This window comes from Odocoileus virginianus, chromosome 9 (assembly GCF_023699985.2).
Source record: "Odocoileus virginianus isolate 20LAN1187 ecotype Illinois chromosome 9, Ovbor_1.2, whole genome shotgun sequence".
In the NCBI taxonomy this organism is placed as follows: Eukaryota; Metazoa; Chordata; class Mammalia; order Artiodactyla; family Cervidae; genus Odocoileus; species Odocoileus virginianus.
Genome location: NC_069682.1, coordinates 35,863,085 through 35,884,294, shown reverse-complemented (window position 1 = coordinate 35,884,294; position 21,210 = coordinate 35,863,085). Strand labels below are relative to the sequence as shown.

Sequence of the window (21,210 nt, the reverse complement as noted above, 5' to 3'; positions counted from 1 at the left end):
CTGCCTCCAGGAAACTGAGACGCCCAGAACATGTGGGCACCGCATCCTCCTGATGCACCGATGCCAAGAGCAAGACTATTTGGAGCCACACTCGTGGGTCAGAGGAGTGTGAAGGGTCTGGAGAAGTTTTCCATAATTCTTAAAACCCACAGACTCTCTGGGTATCACAGTGTTTGGCCTGTCACCCAGACCAATCACCAGAAGGGAAATCAGGGCACTGGAGCAATAAAACAAGAGACATGAGCAGGAGCCTCGGGAGGTGTACAGAAGAAGCTGCACAAAGACAACCTCTGGTAGGGTGCCAGCAGTGTAAAGACCCTGACAAATACCCCAGGAGAGGGATCTGGAGGAGGCTGCGAGGGACCAGCATTAATGCCCACATGAGGGCTGGCAAGAAGCTTAATCACATAACTCAGAGGACATGGCAAACACTGAAGAAGTTCTCCAAGCCTAATCCCAGGCTGGAATAGGAGGACAAACTAAGACAAGAAGCCAGAAATGATGGGGGTCGCCAGAAAGTCAGAGGTCTAGAGTCATGATGAGTCAGGCCTGGACTCAGAGGACAGTCCCGCAGTTGGGTCCCGAGAGTCAGTCCAGATGCTGCGTAACCCACGATGCAGAGATGTGATAGACAGGGAAGAGCAGGTGTGAGCTGGACTTCTGAAAAGCAGGCCACGATCCCCCATTAAACCTACAAGGGTGGCCACACCTACAGTGGGGCTGGCAGAGCAGCTGACAGTGCCTACAAAGCCAAGGCCACTTCTGGGGAAGACCAGCGAAGCACAGACTTGGGGTAACTGTCTAGAAAGACTCTATGGAGGGTGGCCCTGGACCTGAGCCCCTGGGCACTATCACAGAGAGGCCAACATGAAAGCATCCAAGGGAGATGATGACAGTGATCAAGGGACCTGGAAGCTGGTTTACGGGAAAAGCTAGTGGCATCAGAATGTACCAAACCATTGAGGAGAGGAACCCTATCTGTATGTACTGTTAAAGGTCTTCAGTAAACTGTCACTGGGACTGGGACAGAGGTGAGTGAAGACTCAGCGTGCGGTTCTCGTCTTCCCTGGATTTCTCTCAAGGTGATGAACAGGTCAGCGCAGGGCTGCACCCAAGGCCGACTTACAACCACAGAACTCAAGGAAAAACTGTCCTAGAACCTTCCTCTCTTTTGATGTTCTCCTAACAGAGGATAAGGATATGTGAAACTAACAGGCATATCAAGTATCTGCCTAAACTGGTCTCCCTGTTCTAAGCACTTACTTTAAATCAGAAAAATTTCATCTCCCATGAGAATGCCCATCAACCAGCAATGGCTTCTGTGAGCTCTGGGTTGAGAAGAGTATGTTGATTGATGATTGAAAGCAGGAGGAGAAAGCAATGACAGAGGATGAGACAGTTGGATGGCATCATCACCAGCTCGATGGGCATGAGTTTGAACAAGTTCCAGGAGTTGGTGATAGACAGGGAAGCCTGATGTGATGCAGTCTATGGGGTCGTAAAGAGTCGGACACGACTGATCAACTGAACTGAACTGCTATCTGGCAAGAGCAATGGAGGGGAGATGGCTACATGTGTGCCGCAGATGGAGCCTTGTTTTGTTTAGAAAGTTCTAACACATTTAAATGCTAAATAGTTAAACCAAGTTATCTGTATGCGTACTTTAAAAAGCAAACAGTTTAACATCGTTTAAATACAGTAGCACAAATAATGTGGTAAAAGGAGAGGCAAAGAGAAAGGAAGGAAGAGAATGAACAGAGGACAGAAGGGTATGGATTCAGGAAAGAGAAGTAGGACTAAATTCAGATAAAAATAAGTCTATCACAGAAATTCTGCAAAGTAACTTTGATGTCTCCCACCAAATTCTATTAATATTTTAATTAAATGTTCTCTTTATGAACTACAGGGGAAAAAAATATTTAACACTGAAACAGTATTTCACATTTTTCATATATAAACTCCCCAGTTGGGCATTCATTCGTTAGAAGCAGTAGAGCTGGTGACTCAATAATCCCTGGCTTAAGGTAGGAGCCAAGGCTACGAAGAATAGCACCACACCCTCTTCTCTGGAACTCCTGGAGCCCTCCAACCGTGTTCACACTCTCAAGACATGTTCTTCATCCTGCTGGGTCCCCGGTTGAACATGTCACTCACAAGGATTAGCAGTATGACATGAATGAAGCAATCATTCCAGCTAACAGCTTAGACATATGTCTCACAGGGAGCAAACAGTGTAGACAAAATACCAACCAGAGCTCATTGAAGGATGTCAAAACCAAAGAGGCCAGAATGCCAGAAATGAAGGTAACTTGGTACTGTGCTTAGTCGCTCAGTCATGTCCAACTCTTTGTGACCCCATGGACTGTAGCCCACCAGGCTCCTCTGTCCATGGGGATTCTCCAGGCGAGAATACTGGAGTGGGTTTCCATGCCCTCCTCTAGGGTATCTTCCCAACCCAGGGATCGAACTCAGGTCTCCAGCATTACAGGCAGATTCTTTACTGTCTAAGTTACCAGGGAAGGTGACTTTACAGTCAACCTGAATTTGGGCTCCCCAGAAGCAGAATCTGAGACAAAGATTTAAGGCAGCTCACTTACTGGGAGGGAAAGGGAACTCTGACATGGGGAAGTGAGGCAGGGGAGGGATGCAGACAACGAGGACTTAAGTGATCAGGCCACTTAGGCTGTGGGGCTGGAAGTCAGTGCTCTTGGGGAACCACATGCAGCAGCAGCTCAGAGCTGTCCACACAGCTGGAGAGGGAGTGGGGGGATCTGTACCCTACCTCCCATCACTTCTTGCTTGGGGACTGTTCCCAAGGATGCTCATTTTCTGGAACTTCTGGTCTGCTTTGTAGGGCAGGTAGAGCAGTCCTCTCTGGCTTTGGAGAACATCCAAAACCCCTTAGGAAAAAGACTCTGGTTCAGGCAAGAGAAGATTGGGTGTTGCAGAGACATAATCTGGGCATCAGCAGTGTCTGTTACACCAGATGATCCCTTAGTAAGCAAAAGGAAACTCCTGACTGGTGTGGCTAAAAGTTGGTCAAGAGAGACAGGGTGAGGCAGGAGTCCTACGGTTGTCTCCCTACGTGGGATCTGTGGAAGTATGCTGGCTTGTTTCTATGGTGATTTAGGAAACAACTTCTTGGAGCAGTAACTCTGGAGATGGTTTCTTGGCCAGAGGGTCTTGTAAGCAATACAAATATGTATTGCTTGGCAAAGCATGAGTCTAGCCGGCACAGATGAAGGCAACAGAGCGCTTGTCCTCAAAAGGGATGTATTTTCCAGGAGGAAGTGAGAACGAGTGATACAAACACTGTACCTGCCCTACAAAGCAGACCAAATTTCCTGAAGCAAGATGAGCTATGCATCTCAAGGGAGGGAAAGGATAAATTGTCAGGGAATTTCCCCACAAAAGAATTATCTGGCTGGGTGGCCATGATGCCTTTTTTGAGGAGGTGAGATTTGAGAAGTATGCCACAGACTGGAGAAGATATCGACAGGAGGAGAGAAGGGAAACCACACCAAGGCTGGAGGGGGACATCAGACCTTGCACAAGGGTGTGGAAGGGAAGGATGAGCATGCAGGACATCAGGAGTCTTGCGTGCATAGGCTATGCACACAGGTGTGTGCTGGGGAGCGGGAAGAGATAGCATGGCAAAAGTGAGGTGGGTCCTGGCAGGGTTTGTGTGCCCAGCAGAGACACAGCTTTGTCGTCTGAGAAGCAGGAGGTATACCATTTTACCAGACTTGCTAAAGGACATCTGTAGTGATCAATCAGCACTGAGGGCCAGAACTAGGGTGGTGACCACATGCACAGTGTGAACAGATGCATGCAGGAGTTAAAGAGGCAGTTAGTGAATGAGGCAGAATACTTCTTATCTGTATTGTCTGGCAGAATTTTCTGAGATGACAGAAATAACCCATATCTGCACTGTCCAACCCAGTGACAGCTCAGCCCCACCACAGATGGATCACTCACCCAGATACGGCTGTGTTCACACGTATGGCAGACTGGAACACTAGTGCTAAATGAGAGTGGACAGAACCTCCCAACCAGTTGGGAATTCCCAGTTCTCCTTGTAGAAAGCAAATCATCCTCAAGAGGTCCGTCTGAAGTGTGAACTGCCTTTGCCACTCATAAAGAACATACGGAGTGCTACAGCGTGAACTGAAGACGCACATGGGGAGCCCACTGCTTCCAGAGGAGCCTGTACAAATGGCTTTGAGGAGCAAGGTCCACCTCCACCTTGTGACCTCCAGAGCCACTGTCCATCATCAACTGGCAGCCCAGTCATGGACAAGAAGCCAAAGATGGACAAGCCTTGATTGGGTCAAAGAGAAGTAACTGGATCAAAGTCCAGCACCCTGAGAGGTCTGGAGGCAGGGCAAGCGGCCAGGGACTGCATTCTAGGCACTACTGTCAACATGCTTCAAAGGCAGCGCCTCTCTTCCCCTTCACAGCTGCACCCTCACCTGGGGGACGAGACACCTGAAGCGGGTTCTAACTCATATACAACCTCTGCTTCTAAGGCACAGGCTGCGATGGGGCTCGGCCTACGTCACTCCCGAGTCCACGGCCGTCTTCTGTGCCACGTGTGTCAGCACAGCGTTTTTTATTTTGATAATGTCACATTTTCATTTCTACCCTGGAATCATTTTCATGGGAAGATCTGGACTCTAACTTATAAGTTAATCACTCACAAATATTTATATTTTTACAACTCCAGTCTATATAATGTTTCCCTTTTCATTTATTAATAGATTTTAATTTTAAGAGAAGCTTTAGGTTTATAGACAAACTGAGTGGAACGTACAATTGAGAGTTCCCCTGTGCCCTCTCAATACCCCCTCAGCCCAGTTCCCCTGTTAGGAATATCCTGCATGAGTTTTTTGTATTTATAACAACTGATGAGCCAATATTGATTCATTAGTATTATTTAAATAATACATCTTTATGTTGTACACTTCTATGGGTTTTGACAAATGATGTATCCACCATTATAGTATTATACGAAAGAGTTCCACCATTCAGAATATCTCATATAGGTGGTTAATGGCCCATCTACTTATTCTTCCCTTTCTCCATCCCCTGGAACCCAAGGCAATCATGGACATTTTACTGTCTCTTTAATTTTGCCTTTTCCAGAAGAGCATATATTTGGAGTTACACAGTATGCAAGCCTTTCAGGCTGGCTTCTTTCAATTAGCAATATGCTTTTATTAAGAGGGCTTCCCGAGTGGTGCTAGTGGTAAAGATCCTGCCTGCCAATGCAGGAAACATAAGAGACTTGGCTTCGATCCCTGGGTCAGGAAGAACCCCTGGAGGAGGGCATGGCAACCTAGTCCAGTATTCTTGCCTGGAGAATTCCATGGACAGAGGAACCTGGTGGGCTACAGTCCATGAGGTTGCAAAGAATCAGACACGACTGAAGCAACATATAGCACACATGCACAATAGGTTCCTTTATGTTCTCTTGTGGCTTGACAGTTCATTTCTTCTTATTGATGAATAATATTCCATCATATGGATGTACCACAGTTTGCTTACCCATATGCATATTGAAGGACATCTTGGTTGCCTCCACTTTGGGGCCTCTTTATTCTGTTCCGTTAATCTATTTGCCTCTACTTTCACCAATATTGCAGTGTATTTTTTAAATAAACAACAGAAACTTACTTAAATCTTCTTTATTGAGGCCTAACTTACATACAACATTAATCAGTTTCAGGTGAATATCACACTGCCTTGATTACTGTAGCTTTATACAAAGGGCTGAAGTCAGTGTCAGTCCTCGAACATCATTGTTCTCCTTCATTATTGAGTTGGCTATTCTGGGTCTTCTACCTCTCTGGATAAGCTTTATAATCATTTTGCTGATATCCACACAATAACTTTCTGGGACTTTGATTGGAATTGCATTGTCTCTAGTCAAGATCAAGTTTGGAGGCACTGACACCCTAACGCTATTGCATCATCCTATCCATAAACATGGGATATCTCTCCATTTATCTAGTTCTTTGATTTTTTTCATCAGATTCTTCTAGTTTTCCTCATATAGATCTTGTACATGTTTTGTTAGACTTATACCTAAGTATTTCATTATTTTGCTGTTAATGTAAATAGTGTTGTATTTTTTTATATCAAATTCCAAGTACTTGTTACTTGTATACAAGACAGCAATTGACTTTTGGATCCTTGTATCCTGCAACTTTGCTACAATCACTTATTAGTCTCATGAGCTTTTTTTTACTGACTCTTTGGGATTTTCTCATAAGCAATCACGACATCTGTGAACAAAGGCAGTTTTATTTCTTCCTTCTCAATTTCAAAAATAATGAAGGAGAAAAAAATTAAAAACAATAAAATGGCACACAAGATTTTTTCAGTGATACAGCAATACACTGTACTGTGGCCTAAACATGTCCCCGTCATGGACCAACATCCTGTTTACTTGCTGGAGGGGGCAGTGTCCACAGATAACCAGATAGTGGTTTCCCAACCCAGAAACCAATGCTCAAAAGTGAAGTCCACCATGCATCTTTCCAGGCTTAGAACCCAGGGCTTGTTTCCATGGTGTGGACTGAGGTGTAAAATACTTCAATATCGGTTCAATATTGGTACTGGTTCCAGGTAAGATCCATGACCCAGTGATTTTGGAAAACATGGCAGGGGCAAGGCGCCCTGTTCACCAGCATTCTTAACAAGTATGCAACATCTTCTATCACCTCTCCCTTTATGGAGATAAATCTACCAACAGCCCCGTAAGACCCTCCACCACTCAGCTTCACTGAACTTATCCAACACTGTTGCCCAACACTTCCGCATCCTTCTCTGTTCCAGCCAGACATCCCTGAAAACCCTAACTGGTTGACCATCTGCATGTGGCCCAGACATTTCTAGACTAGGCCATAGGTCTATTTTCATTTCTATTTTATGTCTCCACAAATACTACTCCCATTTTGTCATTCTCTGACTACTTGCATTGGGTCCTGCCTTTTCAACTCTCATACATCCATCAAGACCCAATGCAAGTAGTCATACAGAGAATGACAAATATGATATCACTTACACGTGGAATCCAAAAACAAAAAGGGGTACAAATAAAGTCATGTACAAAACAGAAACAGAGTCGCAGATGTAGAAAACAAACTTATGGTTACCAGGAGCTAAGTGGGTGGGGGGAATAAATCAGGAAATTGAGATGGACATATACACACTACTATACATAAAACAGGTAACTAATAATGACCCACTGTAGAGCACAGGGAACTCTACTCAGTACTCTATAATCACCTATATGGGAAAAGGATCTAAAAAAATAAAGTGGATACATGTACATGGATAACTGAATCACCTTGCTATACCCCTGAAACTAAAACAACATTGTAAATCAACTATACTCCAATAAAAAAAAAAATTTTTTTTTAAAGATCCAATTCAAGTGAAGCCACAACCATCTGGCAGAATTAGTATTTCCTTGAAAAATACCAACAGATACAAAGATGAAAACAGAAATAACTTCTTCCAACCACCAGAAACCCTTTCTTAACATTTGGTATCTATACTTCCATATTGTACTTTGCTTTTTGCACCTAGAACATAAATATGTTCCCATGTCACCCAATATCCAAAGAACTATTTTTAATAACTGGCCAAGATTCCAATGTATGTTTGTCCTACAACTGGTCATGATCTTATTGGATCATCTGACCCGTCCAAAGATTAACACTGCCAACTCAGCAGAAAATGTATTTCGGTGGGTCCACCTAGAGCAAAGCATAGAAGCCATGGCTCCAGCCCTGCTTCCCATCACCTGGGAAAGACATAAAGGCAGATTAATTAATGAATCAGCTCTGACCAACGGCCCAGTCACCTCTGTCACTGCCAATATTTTCTGCCTTAGATTTCAAGCTCCAGGAGAACAGAGCCAGTCAACTTAACTTGCTGTATACGGCATCATATTTCCACATCATTTGAAAGTTGGCAAAAGAAAACCAAACCCACAGAAACTGGTACTTAACTCTTCTTGAAGGTACAAAGTGAAGTTTGTGCCCCACCCTGAGTTTCCATATCAACCTGATGTAGGCCAACATTCCATTAATAACAACAGTAAAAACGAGTGTTTTATAAAGCTTCAAAGTACTTTTCAATATTTACTATCTTGTGTCCTCTTCACAGACACCCCAAAGGTAGATATCTTTAGAGATGAGAAAAGGAGCTCCCAGGGAGCCCAATGAGGTTCTCTTGCGATTAAGGGTGAAGCTGAGACTTAGACATTGGGGTCCAAGCCCAGGAGCTGAGCTCAGCTCCACTACATGGCACGCTTTCTCTCTCTCTCTCTCTCTCTCTCTCTCTCTCTCTCTCTAAGGTCTTTTTTTCCACCCAGAATGATGACCACCACCAGGACAGAGCATCCCTGAGGTGTGAGAGATGACACGCACAGGTCTACAGGATGTGGAACTAGGGTGATGTGGACAGCCTTCTGGAGAAGGCCTTCCAAAGAACACCCTGAGTGGAAGCCGTGACTCCTTCCACCCTGCCCCGTGCAGTGTGGAGCATATGCTCTCGCTGGGCCGGGCACACTCCCCGCGTTCCAGCCAAGGTCCTAGCCAGAAACAGCTTCGTTTGTCACCACATCATGGTGACTCCTACAGGAAGGGCCCATCTGGAGCACAGACCTCACAGAGCTGTGGTCAGTGAGCTGCAGCTGGATGGACACAGGGTCAGAAGCAGAGACGACGAGAACATCAGAGTTGGCACCCAGAGCCTCCAAACCGAGACCCGCCTTTTGCAGGGATCAGACGGTCAGCCGCACCCTCCATGGCCTTCAGTTTCTTCATTTGTAGAACATACAAATCAGCTCAATGATGTCCAAAAGGCTGCATTCTATGGGTTTATGGAATGGGAAACTGTTTCCATTTCGTGGACTTCCACAAAATGATGTAAAATTCCAAAGCAGGGTTCCTGGATGGCTGGGAGTTACTCCCAGTTACGATGCAAAAGCCTTCACTCCATTTCCAAGTCTGGGATCCTTTCTGTAGGACACTATAATATTTACCTTTAGAATCTCTGAAGTGAAAGACAGAATGCTCCCTGGGTCATCAGGTCGGGTGTCACAGCCCAGGCTTTACGGGAAGATGGGCAACTCTTCACGGCCTAGAATCCCACTAGAATACACTCTAAGACCCAACCTGTATGACCCTCAAGTGATCTTCAGACCTTCTGTCAAACACAGACACCTGGACTCTACTCCTAGAAACTCTGATCCAGGGTGCCTGGTGGGAGGGAAAGGTGTGTGAAAATCTTTCTTCAAGGAAAAATTCCCCAGTGATTCTCACCAGCGTCTTCATAACCTAACTTAAACATTTCAACCTAAAATAATTAGTTGGTTTACCTATTGGGTTTCCCTGGTGGCTCAGACAGTAAAGAATCTGCCTGCAATGTGGGAGACCTGGGTTCAGTTCCTGGGTCGGGAAGATCCCCTGGAGTAGGAAATGGCAACCCACTCCAATATTCTTGCCTGGGAAACCCCATGGACAGAGAAGCCTGGAGGGCTACAGTCTATGTGTTCCCAAAAGTGTCAGACATGACTTAGGAACTAAACAACAGCAGCAGGCACCCAGGGCTTGCCAGAGCATCACCCCCACTCCCTTCACATGGCAACCCCACCGGTCTGTATCCAAATGCCTCCTCTTTTGACTTTTTAATTTTTATTTATTTTTTATTTACCTGCTTATTTTTACTGAAGTCTAGTTGATTTACAATATCGTGTTAGTTTCTGCTGTGCTGCAATGTGAATCACCACTAAACACTTCCTTTTCAGGACATGTGCCGTACTGGACTAGAGTCTAGCCCCATGACCTCATCTTAACTTGATCCCCTCTGCAACGACCCCATCTCCAAATAAGGTGACATTCTGAGATGCTGGGGGTTAGGATGCCAACACAGCTTTGCAGGAGGGACACAATTCAAGTGACAACAGACACCATCCTAGTCCTAAACATTGGAGACCACCCCCTGGGTCCTCATGTGCCCCATGTCCCCGGGACAAGAGTGCACCCAGGACAGGTGCAAAGTGCATGCAGGGGTGAGGGTCCTGGTTAGACTGTTGCTTCATCAAACAACTCTTTTTCAGTCTTCTAACTTTATTGAGGCTTTCAATGGCTAAGTCAAAGATCTCTCTTGGTAAATGTCACATTGTGCTTGAAAATATGTGGGTTATTTTCAAATACATTTTGATATTGATTTCTAACATAATTCCACAGTGATAAGACAATAGACTCTGTATGGTTTCAATATCTTTAGACCATGAAGTTTTTGCACCTTGTTTTATGTCCCTGGGTATGTTCCAGTGTCTCATACTTTATAGTTCATGGGAACATGAATAGAATTTGTATCTTACTGTTGTGTGAAAACTGTATAAATCTTAATTATGTTGAATTGGTTCATGGTGTTTTCAAGTCTACTATATCCTTCTACTTTTCTGTATATTCATTCTGTTAATTTTTGAGAGTTTGATATTGAAACTCCAACTAAAAATCTCATCTACTTAAAAAATAATTGTAATATAGAGTGGAACTATATGTAACTTTTTCTGTATTGTCCAAGTCTCCTGTAAATGTGTTATCATACTTTCCTAATTTAAAAAATAAAAAAGAGAAACACATAAACATAAAAACATCCCTTGCTTCACACACTGTCACAGGACATCTTTTGGGAATTATTCACTGTATTTCTATCTCCCTCTATCCAACCTATCATGGGTGACACATGATGGATCAAACACTCAAGGTGTTACTCAGAGCTTCCTTCAAACAACTCAGCTTGTGTTTAGGACCCAACAAAGGCCGTCTCCAGCCCAGCCCTGTCCCCACCCTGTCAGTTTCTGGCCCTTGGCCTGCAGGGCTTGGCAAATCTCACAGCCCTGGGTTAAGAATACAACTCTACCCAGCAGGTAGGACAGGGCAGGGTCTCTCTGAAACACCATGTGGAAGCCAAGTGCAAGCAAATGCCAAAATTTATGGAGTCCTTTCTGCTTCTTCTAACTCGACCACCCCTCAGCTTCGGTGCTCCTAACCTGCTCCTCTAACTTTCCCTTAGAAAACAGGAAATAAAAGAATTTCTGAACAGCTAGATAAGTGAACTGACATCATGTTCTCCTACAAATTGTTACACAGGTTCAGAGATAGCATGGGAATACACATCTCCACGGATTCTCACAGAGTATCCTGAGTTACGAGCTCTCCCCTTCTGCAGACACCCACATGGATGCTGAGCTGAGAGGAAAACAAATGAAACAGCTACCTGGAGACATAAAGTGACTGCCCTGCATGACGCGTGGCCCTCAAGACAAGGAGGAGGACTGCAGAGAGTTTTCCAAACCGTGGTCACAGCCTGGTGAGAGGCCCCGGGGGAGACACCAGGCAGGTCTGATACAATGCTCTGGAAGCATTCAAATTAATGACAAACAGGTCCTGGTTTGTTGGGAGTTTCAGGTCCAAGAATGCCTTTCCACAATTCAGCAAGTTTATAGCTCTTTTGGAGCTTGGAAGGCATCCCTTCGCTGAAGAGAAGCCACCCCCTTCTCAAGTGGAAAGTCCCTGTGTGATTCAAAAAATGACATCTTCATGGCAACCCCTGGATGTTCCCACTCAAACAGGGCCACCCAGACCCAGGCTCAAAAAGGCGACGGAGACCCCCTTCAAAGAGGAAAAATCCGGCATATAACTCAGAGTTAAAAATCGCCCGGGGCTCACTACACTGGAGTCAGACCCATAAAAATAATCTCGATAATAGGAGCTGTCATCGAGTGAGTGCTTATCCCACACACTGAACCCAGATGAATCCCAAGCCACTAGCTTGTGGTGTCTCTGCAGCCCTGTTACTGATCCCATCTTACTGATGTAAGACCCAAAGCCTTCAAGGTCAGAATCTTCCCCAAGGTCATACCCGCAGGGGATGGAGTCAGCTTTCCTTGTTCTGTTGACTCCAGAGGCTAAGCTTTTGAGCCCCTCATGCTTTTAGAACAGACTTGTGGACTCTGGGAGAAGGCGAGGGTGGGATGTTTCAAGAGAACAGCATAGAAACATGTATATTATCTAGGGTGAAACAGATCACCAGCCCAGGTTGGGTGCATGAGACAAGTGCTCCGGCCTGGTGCACTGGGAAGACCCAGAGGGATCGGGTGGAGAGGGAGGTGGGAGGGGGTCCGGGATGGGGAATACATGTAAATCCATGGCTAATTCATTTCAATGTATGACAAAAACCACTGCAATGATGTAAAGTAATTAGCCTCCAACTAATAAAAAAAATGTAAAAAAAAATTAAAAAAAAAAAACCTGGAAAAAAAAAAGAGAGAGTTGGTTCAACTCTGAACAGCTGGCTAAAACAGAAGAGCCAATAAGATCAAACCAGCACATCATCCAACGACTGCCTGATCCCAGAGGCCAAGACAGTGAACCATCCGGCCAGGATTTTAACGTCTCAAGTGGCCTTGGTGGCAGTGAGCAGGCACGACACATCCCGAGGGAACCACATGAGTCTGTGAAATGGGGCTTGAGGGCTCCTTCACAGATGGATCCAAGGACTGTGGTGCTTATAAAAATGTCAGAGAAACTCGACATGCAACCAGCCAACAGGCCCTGAGGTTTGCCGACCCTATTACATGACAAACTGTGGGAGGCAGACCCCAAATGAATGTCCTGTCAAAGGATCTGCTGTCCCAAGTCTGGAGAGGTGACAAGGCGAGGGAGAACTTGGGTTAGCCAAGTAGAACTTCATTGAAGATTTCATTTCATAGCTTTTTTTCCTTCCTATTAAAAGTAGAGACTGTATACTCAGTGTCTTAAGATAAAGCTAACAGTGGTTGCTGAAAATCGTTGGATACTTGAATTGACGATTCATATAGATGAAAGGCATGGTGTCTGTGATTTCTTGATTGAACTTTTTACCATCCTGGTGAAGAAGCCAATGTGATCAATTACAAAATGTCCCCAGCTCTTCATTTATCCCTGTCCATGATCCTTGCAATAAAATTCTTCAGCTCATTCCATTTCTGGGGACAGCTATTCTTTGAATTTGGGCTGTTCTTGGAATCTGATCTGGCCAAGAGAATGTGGTAGGAATGACATTCAAGACACATGAGACCACCCAATCTAGCCACCCCCCAGCTACCATCAGATGACCACAGGCTCAGGAACCAACTCAGCTGACATCAGGTGAACCTGACCCAGATCAGCATCACCACCCAGCTGACCCCTGGATTCAGGAGCCACAGTAAATGCTTATTATTTTAAACACTTGAATTTCTGGGTGTCCTGTTACACAGCTGTAGCTAACAGACACAACAGGGTTCCCAAAGGACGAAGGAAGACTACTTTCCCAAGACACTCCCATGGCAGATATGAACTTGTTCTGAGCAAGCCATTTCTCCAAGGCCATCATCTTATTTACTAAAATATGCTGCTTCGAGAAGAACTCCCATTTATGGACTTTTACTATGTGTGAGGCCCTGGGAGTCCATTTTTTTAATTTAATCCTCCCTGCAAAGTTCTCTGGACTGCCACACACAAGAACTGTGATGTAACATTCTCCTGTTCATGAGAAACAGAGACTCAGAGGGGCCAGCTGGCCCAGGGCCACACACTAAGTGGCAGATCCAACCTGTGACCCCAAGGCCAACTTGCCTCGAGCTCACATGCTTACAGAGTGTGCCTCGGAAGTTCTGTCTCTGTAATTCATTAATGGTGATGTGCTGGGGTTGAAAAGGTTGCAGTGGGATCATGTATCAAGTTCATATATATATTGGAGGTTTCACCAGCTTCCCCCAGGCCAAGAGAGGGCAGTGGGTGGACAAGCACAGGCTCCTTGAACTGCTCCCCATGCCAACAGGAAGATTTTTCTCCCGTTCAAAAAAGTCAAAAGAAGAATGTAAGTCAGGGTCCAGAAAACTCTTCCTATAAAGGGCCAGGCAGTAAATATTTTAGGCTTTGCAGGCCACATGGTCTTGAATGTGTCCTTGAACCAAAAACGCAGCCATGGAGAACACATACACGATTGGGCGTGGCTGCATCTGGTAAAATTTTACTTACAAAAACAGGGGTATTTTGCTGAGCCCTAGCCTTAGGAGTCAGGCTATGGGATCTCCCAAAAGAAAATAATTGCTCTTACTCCATAGAACTTTTTTTTTATTTTTTATTTTATAAAAGTGTTGGTATTTCTCAGCTTGATGACTCAATCACCAAACCTACCTTTGAATTATTTTTAGCTGTTTCCAAAAAACAGACCACCTTCCAAGGACATTTGACTCCATTGAGAAACCGAACACAGTAAGTCCCTGGTTCTGGAAACTGTCCCCAGAGTCCAGCTCAAGGATCTTTCACCCAATATCAAATCTTTACAATAAGTGGACTGGATCACATGGAAGAGAATCTGTGTGTGTGTGTGTTATCTCCTTGACTCTTAAAAACTTAATTTCTTCATGTCAAACACGTCTATTTTTCTTTTGTTGTCTTTTTTTTCCCCTCACAGCTTTATTCAAATACAGTTCACATCTCATACAATCCACCCATTTAAAATGTGCAAGTCAACCTTTTTAATACAGTTCTGCACCCACAGACTCAATGAACCATGGATCAAAAATATTTTTTTAAATTCCAGAAAGTTCCAAAAATCAAAACTTGAATTTGCCTCATTCTGGCAACTATTTACATAGTATTTACATTGCATTAGACGTTATAAGTAATCTAAAGATTATTTCCAGTATAGGGAGGATAGAGAATTCCCTGGCAGTCTAGTGGTTAGGACTCAGTGTGCTTGGTGCTGAGGACTTGGATTCAATCCGTGGTTGGGGAACTAAGATCCCATGAGCCAAAAATTTTTTAAATAATTAAAAATAAAATAATAAAGTATAGCGAGGATGTGCATAGGTTATGTGCAAACACTACACTGTTTTATACCCAGGACTTGAGCATCTGCAGATTTTGGTCCCCAAGGCAGGTCCTGGAACCCATCCCTATCAGACACCAAGAGACAACAGTGCATTCACAGGGTTGTGGCAACCATTACTTTTATTGTCTTCATTCACCATAAGTGGTAACAGGGAGTGAGATCCCACACATTATTCCTGTTCGACGGCCTTGTGACTATATCCAAAATCAAAGTTGTGTTCACTAGAGGGTCATTTACTACCCGTGAAGAGGTACAACAAGCAGGCAACAGTTATGCCAGCACTGCTTTCTTCCTTCCATTTTCCTCAAATTACCACCTTCAATGATCGATTCATCTATTTACAATGCAAAAAATTAAAAATTAGCAAGACCAGACTCAGTAGCATTTTGTTTGCTCAACAAAATGGAAATTCGCATAGACAAGTTGGCTCTTTTTTAAAAATTCCATTCCTTCCAAGTTCTCTGATTCTTGCTGATGCCACAAACCACTTCGGTGGAATCATTCCTTCTTCTTCTCACTTTGTAACAGGCCAAGTCCCCCACCTCTCCACAGACACACACACAGCATCCATTTGGGGTCCATTCAAGCCCCCATTGGGCTTCCCAGGTGGTTCTAGTGGTAAAGAACCCACCTGCCAATGCAGGAGATGTAAGAGACATGGTTTCAATCCCTGAATTGGGAAGATCTCCTGGATAAGGGCATGATAACCCACTCCAGTAAAATTCTTGCCTGGAGAATCCCACGGATAAAGGAGCCAGGCGGGCTACAGTCCACAGGGTCGCAAAGAATCAGACATGAGTGAAGCGACTGAGGATGCATACACACGAGCCCCACCAGAAACTGCTTCACAGACCCTGGCTTGAATGCCCTGGTTGTGGTGGAGTGGCACTGCAGAGCAAGAAAACCAGCCCAGAGAGAAGATAGAAGGTGCCTCTCTCTATGACCATCAAGACACCTGACTAGGACTGCTGATGTCACCGATAGAAATATCTTTCCAGAAACATCCGGCATCCCAAGGTGCATCAGCCTACCTGCTAGACACACATACACAGAGGCACACACTCACCATACACACACACACTGCTCTACCTGTGAAGCTCAAGAACCACCCACCCTGAAGAATCACCACTTCTCCAGGCCCCTCATTTCCACTGTCTGGCAGGATCATTACCCCAACAAAACAGCCATCCAGTAGCCACCAGCATCCAGTCCCTGGGCCCCTCCGGCTGCTAAAGAAAAAACCCAGTTCGTCTGACACGAGGAGCCAAAGAAGGGTTGGGGGAGATATTTAGAATGTCCTCCCTAAACTCTCCTGGTTCCCAGACTTCAGGATTCCAGATTCTAGAAGAGGGTGGCTGATGGCATAGGGCAGAAGCCGAGGTGGGAACCCATTCACAAGAAAGACTACAGCCTTTAATTCTTTTAATAAAATACTCCATGAGGCCTTTGGATGTCTGAGGGACTGACGCCCCCTGGCCACTTCCTCCTACTTTGGGGGCTCCCGTGATCCCTCAGACACTCCTCTGAGATTTTGGGAGGTTTTCTCCCTGTGGAATGGGGCCTCTTTAGCCATGATCTGCGTTTCTATTTATTCTTCCCCAACACTCAGGCCTGAAAGTAGCTCAAGAGCGAAAAGAAAGAAATTGGAGAGAGATGCATTTTTGTCATTCTTGGCATGTGTCAAAGTCATGTTGGAAAAAGAATTCTGGTCAATTTTTAGAGTTGCTGAGAGGCATTGAGTGAGTGCGCTAAAGATATGTTTTGGTATAAAAGACGAAAAAGAGACAGTGTGCTTATACAGTCACCCTCTATTCCGACAGGCGTTCACACCCATGGGGGCAGGGAGAACCCACAAGAGCCGGGAGCCCAGGCTGCCTCTCCTGGTCCTGGTGGGGGCTATGGAGGTGGCCCCCAGGCCTCTTCTGCTCAATGTCCCCCTACAACTCATACCCCAGGAGGTAGCCAGAGCAATCTTTGGAAACATGAATTCATTAAAGTCATCTCCATTCTTCCAACCTTCCATCAGCTTCCTCTCCTATTGAGAATAAATTCCTCCAGTGGTTGAGTGCCCCAAGGCTCTGACCCCTCCTGTCCCACCCCCAACCCCTATGTCCTTCTCTGTTCCCCAAGGATCTCTGGCCTAGAGTGGGTCTTTTCAGAGGCTGGTCCCTCCATCCAGAAAGTTCTTCCCTGGGTGGGGACAGCACCAACTCCTTCCCATAACCAGGTTTCCATTCCCCCCACAACCCCGACCAAATGGGATCCCTCCCATTAACCCCATCACCACCCGATGACCCCCACTTCCCTTCTCCTTAGCAACTTTGTTCTTTGTAGATTTTTTTATTCTGTAACGTTCCCCCAGGAACAGGCACTTCATGAGAATTTGGGGCTTGTCTGCCTGGTACACTGCATGCAAAATGGGAGTCTGACTGATACTCCATAAATCTTGCATAAATCAATCAACCATCAACAAAAGGGGAGCTTTTTAAACCTTTTTTTTTTTTCAGAAGTAATTTCAAACTTACAGAAAAATTGTGAGAATAGTGTATTGAATGCCTGTAAACCCTTTATCCCCCACCAGGACCAGATTCACCTTGCTGCCCCATTTCTTCATCATTCTATTTATAGCTATATAATTTCTATTTATAGCCATCTATTTCCATTCATCAATCTATCTGCTCCATACATCTATCCACTCATCCATCCATCCATCCATCCATCCATCTACCCACCATCCATCCACCCATCCAGCCATCATCCATCCACCCACCCACCCGTCCATCCATTCATCCACCAACCCATCCACCCACCTATCCATCCACCCATCCAACCATCCATCCATCCATTTTTCATTATTTCTGAACTGTTCCAGAGTAAATAGCACACATCATAGCCCTACACCCTTAAATACTTCAACGCTTATTTTTCAGTAATAAAAACATTCTTTTACATGATCCAGGCACACAATTTCAATAATTTTATCATTGATATAATTCTTGTATCCAATCTACTGTTCAAATTCAAACTTTGTCAACTGACTTAATAATGTCCCTTAGCGAATTTTTCCTCCAGGACAGGATCCAGTAAAGGTCAGCATGTAGCTGCCCCCCCTGCTACATACCTGAAAAAACACAACACTGAAAATCAACTATACTTCAATTTAAACACACACACCTATAAGTGGGATGATCAGTCATGGAGGCAGAACCGTATATTCTGTGCAGGTAACAAATCTTGTGACATCCTCTCTGTCTTGTGTGTTCCACCCACTGGCCTCCCTACCTGGGGGGGGGGGGGGGCGGGGAACTCTCCCACAGGGGCACAAAAATGGGTTTTTCTCTTGGTGACCCATATACCCTGACCCTGGGGACAATGCCACTGTAGCTGCCTGCCTCTGCACCCCTCCTCAGCCTGGCCACAGAGCTGGAGGACTCAGGGAGGCAAAGCAGGAACCCCTCAAAAGCTGGAGAAGGTTACAGCCGTCTCCAAGATCCACCATTCCCGCCATCGTGAATAGGCAGGGCCTCAGAAACTCTCTTCCCATTGTGTGAATCACAACAGAACAAAGGGATCCGATACTTGGGTATCATGAAATAGTAATAGGATGCTTTAAAAATAAAATTGAAGAAATAAAGAAACGTTAATCAAAATAAATGGAGGGAACAGTAAACCTTCATGAAACAGTCAGGCCACCTCTCTCTCCGTACAAAGTCCAGTTCTAATGAATCTCTAAACAGAAACGTAATTATTGGCTGGATTTATTTTTCCTGGCTTTCCACAGAATCCATTTCTGTAAAACAAAGGAAACAAGCTTTTTGTTCTGTGCTTTTTGCATTTAATAAAGGAAAACTGAATGTGCTGGAAATTCTCCCTCTCTTCCTCCTGACCCACCGCTCCCAGGCCCCAGCCCCCTCTCTGAGCTCCAGAAGGCCACACTTGGCTTCTGGGGGCCCACTGCTGGCTCCCAGGGGGATTTGGCCACTGGCGGGAGCTTACGGAGGGGAGGAGAGAGTCCAGGGCACTTACTGCCTGTTTCTTTCCTGGCCCCAAGCTCCTGTCAAGCTGCCTCTCCATGGCTCACAGCACTGGGGGCCCTGTCTTCCTCTCCTCCTCCAGCTCAGGGTGGTGATGGCCCCTCATTATAGCAACTCCACAGACTGCACACCCTGTCCTCTTGGTCCTCTCGCCCTGCCCACTTCTCACTAAGTAGATCTTTCCCCAAACTACCTCCATTGCTCCTTGCAAGTATCCCATTGTTGCTTCCCAGACCTTAGCAGAAGGAAGAACTCGGGGGGACACCATGACCAGAGGGAAAGATCCCCTCACACACAGTCTGGTGGCCAGGCGTCCTCAGCCGTAATCTAAGTTATTTTAGGAATTGAAGAAGATGACACCCCGGGCTATGAATGAGTTGACATCACCTCAGAAAAAAAGTCCCTCCTTCCATTCACCCCCATCAGCTGTCAGAACTGAAAAGCTGTGCTCCTTGGCTGTCAACTGCCAGGGCGAAGACTAAAGAGTGAACATACCAGGAGGATGAACTCATTCATCCAAGGTCTGAGACACTGTCCGGGACAGCGTGTGTCACAATATTAATGCAAATATCAGACTGTATTCAAGAGCTTGCGAGAACAAGATCATTGACTTCCCCCCATGGCCAGCTGCATAACTGGCCTTCTATAGACATAGCCTAAGGGCAGCCCTTTAATGAACCCACAGCTTGATTTTCTCTGATTAAATGGATGGGTAGAGACGTCAAATCATCGTGGCATGGAATCTGGAGAGGATGACGACCAGGGCAGCTGTGACCACAGAGCTCTGTGACCATGAATCTGGGGTCTATGGGACTGTAACACCTCTCGGGGTGAATCAGAAAGAACGCTTTTCTCAAAAGCAGAACTGCTCACCCATCAACTGGAGCAATGAATGCATCCAACGGCTTTGCAGCTACATGGATGGACCTAGAGATGCTCATACTAAGCGAAGTGAGTCAGACCAAGAAAGACAAGTATCATGTGATATCATTTATATGTGGAATCTAAAATATGACACAAATGAACTTATCCATGGAACAGAAACAGACTCACATAGAGAACAGACTTGTGGTTGCCAAGAAGGAGAATGGGGAAAGGATGGTGTAAGAGTTTTGGATTAGCAAATGCAAACTATCATGTATATGATGGATAAACAAGGTCCTGTTATATAGCACATGGAACTGCCTTCGATGCCCTGCGACAAGCCTTAATGGAAGAGAATATATATACATATACATTTTATATATGTAACTGAATCTCTTTGCTGTACGCCAGAAACCAACACAACACTGTAAATCAGGTATACTTGAATAAAATAACTTTAAAAAAAAAGTGCCCCACGGTAAACATCAAAGGGTTTTTAACTTGGATATGATAATATGTTTGTCACCCAATCTCACTGTGGATCTTATCAGTCCTCAAGGAAAACATCACAACTTAAAGACAGTATCAGATGGATCTGAGGGGTGCCTTAGCACCAAGAAAGGCAGTGTTTTGGCTGGTGTCCCCTCCTCTAACAAGGCGAGAGGGCAGTGAAATTAGCCCTCTGACATCAATTTGTAACTTATCAGCCGCCACCACAGACAGCCAGCTTTCAAATGACTGAAATGAGAGGAAGCATCCAGTGACTCAGGATGAGCATTTTTTATTATTCTCAAGTGTGCTAAGGTCAGATTGACGCAGCTACCAAATACGTTCAGTAATCATAACTGATGTTTTCTGAGCTCCGATCCTGCACCAGGTACCGCATGCGGACTTGCTATGCCTGGTCTCATTTGACGTTCAGAGATCTTGTGAGTAAGGTAGTCCTGCCTCCGACATACTCAAAAGCAAACAGTCCTAGTTTAGTAGACTTCTTTTTAAAGGTTTTTTTTTGGGGGGGGGGGGGCGGCTCTAGGGGATAGGATGGGGAATACCTCTGTAAGTTATGTCCCATTAGGAAGATGTCCATTCTAACTTTCCTGGGATAGCTTTTTGGAGCTTTTTCTTTTTCTTGGAGCTGCTGCTCTTGCGGGCAGCAGCCTCTTTAGGTCCACTGCTGAGTGGCTCCTCCTTGGACAATTTCTGCTTTTTCTTGGAGACCCTCTTGTTTTCTGACTCATCAGGGTCAGTAACTGTTTCCTCTTTGGGAAAAGATTTCTTCCTCTTGGGAAGACTTCCAGTACCAGCTGTCTCTTCAAGATCACTACTAACTAGCTCTTCCTTGGAAAAAGATTTCTTTTTGGGG

The 21,210-nt window shown here is 45.1% G+C and overlaps 1 protein-coding gene across 3 annotated transcripts in view; it reads right to left on the bottom strand.

Moving 5' to 3' along the window:
* SLC24A3 (solute carrier family 24 member 3) overlaps positions 1-21,210 on the bottom strand; it is a 421,173-nt gene that overhangs the window by 293,024 nt on the left and 106,939 nt on the right. The gene's annotated exons all lie outside the window — the stretch shown is intronic.